The sequence below is a fragment of the Odontomachus brunneus genome, unplaced genomic scaffold, assembly GCF_010583005.1.
Source record: "Odontomachus brunneus isolate Ranch 3 - 2012 unplaced genomic scaffold, Obru_v1 Obru_scaffold_145, whole genome shotgun sequence".
Classification (NCBI taxonomy): domain Eukaryota; kingdom Metazoa; phylum Arthropoda; class Insecta; order Hymenoptera; family Formicidae; genus Odontomachus; species Odontomachus brunneus.
This window is the reverse complement of record NW_022639595.1, coordinates 340560-344704: the sequence shown is the minus strand read 5'-3', so window position 1 is coordinate 344704 and position 4145 is coordinate 340560. Positions and strand designations below refer to the sequence as shown.

Genomic DNA, 4145 nt, shown 5'->3' with positions numbered 1-4145 from the left:
CACGGCTTGAGTGGTACACGCTTCCGAAATGTTGAAGAAGTGCGAGAATGGGTGGACGAATGGATTGCTTCGAAACAAACATCGTTTTATCGAGATGGTATCGCCCAGTTGCCAGAAAGATGGCAAAAAGTTGTAGAAAGTGATGGAAAATACTTTCATTGAAATAATTTAAATAAATTTTTTACAATAAATGCTTTTTCTCAGTATTTTTTGGGCGGAAACTAAGTTAAGGTCCTAATATAATAAGACTGCGTTTGGAAACACCACTGTGTGCACATTACTAGACGATAGCCATTGGAGTGAGCGAAATACAAGAGTGAGATAAAAAAGAGGGAGAGTACTCGAGTGACGTTTCGGAACGCGACCTAAGTTGCGTCGCAGTGAAATTTTTATGTTATACATATAAATATTTTTATACATATAAAAAGTTGTATTTAAGAACTTTCAATTATATTAATTATTCATATTTTACTTATCTTGGATTTATCAATCATCCATATTCATGTGTTCCTCTATGGATATAGTCGTACTGCCACTCTAATTTTCCAGCTGAAGATACAAAATATTCATATAATGTATTTCTTTGATCTTGAGCTTTCTTAACGTTTTCATTACATTCTTCAATAATATTTGGTAATGACAACCACATTGCATTCTATGATAATTATTAATGTTCAATATCATTAAAATATCATTATAATATGATATTTTTAAATATCATTAAAATATATAAAATATTATATAGAAAAGAAGGTGATATTATGGCCAATGTAGATATTATAGCCTCCTTTAATATCTCTGCTATTATGTATAGGTGACGAATTTTAACAATTATTTATGGAATCATTTTTTAAGTAGTCCGCCGTTTTATAATAATACTAATGTGTCAATACACAATAGCCATAACATTTTTTATAACGCATTCATAATATGGCAGCGTTCCAAATAACCATGGTACGATTGGACACCATCAACCAGTGCAAAGAATTATTTAGTGAATTACCAGGTCGAGCCAATTATTATAATCTGTGTCCAATCGTACTGTGATCAATCGGGTCTCACTCCATAATCACTTTCTTTTCTATATATAAAATAAATCTAACTAATAAATCATAATAACTGTGCATTTCTCCTATTATCTAGTTATACTTTTTTATCTGATTTATATAATTTTCTTCAAATATTTCTGTGCTATAATGTTTTAGTTCACTTTGTTGTTCTTCTTTTAGTACATAGTTATGTAAACAGACCAAAGCTGTTACAATTGTATTAGCTATTTCTGTTAACATACAAATTGCTGTGTGAAATATTTTCCATTTATTGGCAAAAATACTAAAAGCACTTTCAATAGTTCTGCGTGCTCTAGAAAATCTGTAGTTATAAATTTTTTATTTATCGCTCAAATTTTTAGCAGAATATGGTTTCATTATTCTATTTGAGAGTTTGAAAGCATCAGCAATAAAATTCAAACGTCTTTAAATTACTACCAGGAAGATTAATAGTTCCTTTTGGTAAATTTAACTTTTCATTATTTAGGTTATTTCCTATTTGAGAATCGTTAAAATTTCCTCTATCGCTATTTCCTACATTTATTTATATACATAAATTGTTTTTCTTTTATTATATTTTGTAAAAGTATAAACAATTATATTTTTTTCAAATTACCTCTATATGCTCGAATATCAACTAATGTAAATTTATACAAATGATCAGCCACTGCCATTAATACAATACTATAATATTTTTTATAGTTGTAAAATAAAGTTCCGGAATTTGGAGGACATTTTATTCTTATATGTTTGTCATCGACAGATCCAACATAATTAGGAAGATTCCACCTTTTCCAATATTTATCTGCACACTTTTTCTAATCTTCTTTAGTAGGATAAGTAAGATATAGTAGTTCTAAAACTTTGATCAATACTAGACAAACTTCCTTTATTATTTCTCTGACTGTAGATTCCCTGACTTGAAATGCCATTGCTATTGATAATGATAAATCATCTGTGTAGCAAGATATCTACACAAAATATAATTGCATTAAAAATGGCACAAAAGCAATTATTTTTTTAAGACAAAAGGTGATAATTACAATATCAAATATCTTAACATCTCAAAATATAATAAAATTGTGTGTAAGCTTATTAACTCAAAGTTATTATAAATCTATGTTCTGGAACAAGAGCACGCCCTTATGAAAAAGTACTATTAGTGGTACTATTAGAACCATAGCACTAATGATATTTTTGCTTTAGTGACACTGTTAGTGATAATAGTTCTAGTAGTTACTTTAAAAACAAACGTTAAAAACAATGGGTTAAGTTCACTCTTTTTCATTAAAAAACGTTTTTTCAAATGTTTTGGAAAAAAACTTTTAAAATATTTAATAAACGTTTTTTAAATATTTAGTTTTTTAAATATTTATTAAACGTTTACGTGAACATTTATAAATATTATAAAAATATAAATATTTTTCTCTTTCCTTGAATTTTTCACTTTATTGTTTCACACGCTACTTAATTTAATTTAAATTGTACACTTCGAAAATTTTCTTACCATGCTGGGATTCGAACCTGAGAGCTCTGCTTCTTGAGTTGTTCACCTTACCCACTGCGCCACTGTCACTTTCACCAAGAAACACTTTATATTATAAACATATGGTATATCCATGTACGAAAACAAATGATTTATTAAAAAGAAAAGAATAGATCTTTTTAAATGTAAAAAGTATGTTTGTATATATATATATATATATATATATATATATATATATATATATATATATATATATAAAATAAATATTAAATTAATAATTAATACTAAAAAAATGTTTATTTAAATATTATTTAAAATGCGTGATTAATGTAATACAAATATTAAATTAATATTAAATAAACGTTTTTTTAAATATTATTTCAAATGTTTAATGTCAAACGTTAAGTAAATGTTATATAAATATTTTTCTTAAATTTTTATTTTAAATGTTTAATAAATGTTACAATAACGTTTAATAAATATTGTATAAACGTTTAATAAATATTAAATAAATATTTTTACAATAAACTGTACAATGTAATATCAACGAAAAATAAATATTTAAAAAACGTTTAAAAAATATTGTCTGCTGATTGGGTAACGTAATTGTTATAGAAAATAAATTTTTGTACAGGAAAAATAATATTTAATAACCTTATAAACGTATTCCTGTAATAATAAATTATCTTTTATAGTTTTTCTATAGTAATAATAAAGTTTACATACTTATACAAATCAGTTCATCAAATATCACTTATAATACTCGTATTATCACTATTGATATTTGTAGTATCACTTCTGACACTACTGGTGTCACTAATAATATCACTGCTAATACTGGTAGTGTCACTATCAGCACATAGTGTTACAATTAATACTATTGTCATTACTAGAGTCACTAACAGTGCCACTATTAACATTAATAGTTACTTATTAATGTTAATAATATAAAGCACTATCTGTTCTGTTCTGTAATGGCTCCGGGGGAAAAGGTTATCCCCATACGCCATTCTCCAATCCTTATGCCTCGTTTGTAGTTACTGGTGTAAACTTCATGCTCCTATAGGCTTTGATGTGTGCTCCTCAGAAAATTGTCTATTTCTTTAAATGTTTTAATAGGGAGCGGTGCACTTGGACACAGCCAATCACAGCACCGTGTGATTAGAGACATTTGTAGGGTCCCTTGGAACAGCGACTTGTGATTGGACTGTGTCCAATTGCCTCGTGTCCAACTGATATACACCCGTTTTAATACGCTTCAAATCGAAAGCTCGGTCATGAATCAAATCAGCAGCTGAGAATTCACAATTGATTTGCGATAATTTGGTTAGTAAATGATCCGATTCCTTTTGGTATTTTGGACAGTTGAATACGATATGTTTTGTGCTCCTAAAAGTCCATCCACACTCACAATTGGTATGTTCAATGATGTTTTTATCAATTAAGTGAGGTAGTGAACATATATGAAATGATCTGCACCGGGCAATAAGAGTAATAACGCTTCTGTTCACTTCCCAGGTGTCTTTGAACCACGGCTTTTGCGTTACAGACTCGATTTTACTCCTGTATTTGCTTCCTTTGTCTAGAAATTCATTTTTCAGCTCCTGAAT

General features: G+C 28.0%; 1 protein-coding gene across 2 annotated transcripts in view; it reads left to right on the top strand.

Annotated features, from left to right (window-relative positions):
* The window catches only part of LOC116850432 (phosphoglucomutase), a 138228-nt gene that overhangs the window by 68428 nt on the left and 65655 nt on the right, over positions 1-4145 (top strand). The gene's annotated exons all lie outside the window — the stretch shown is intronic.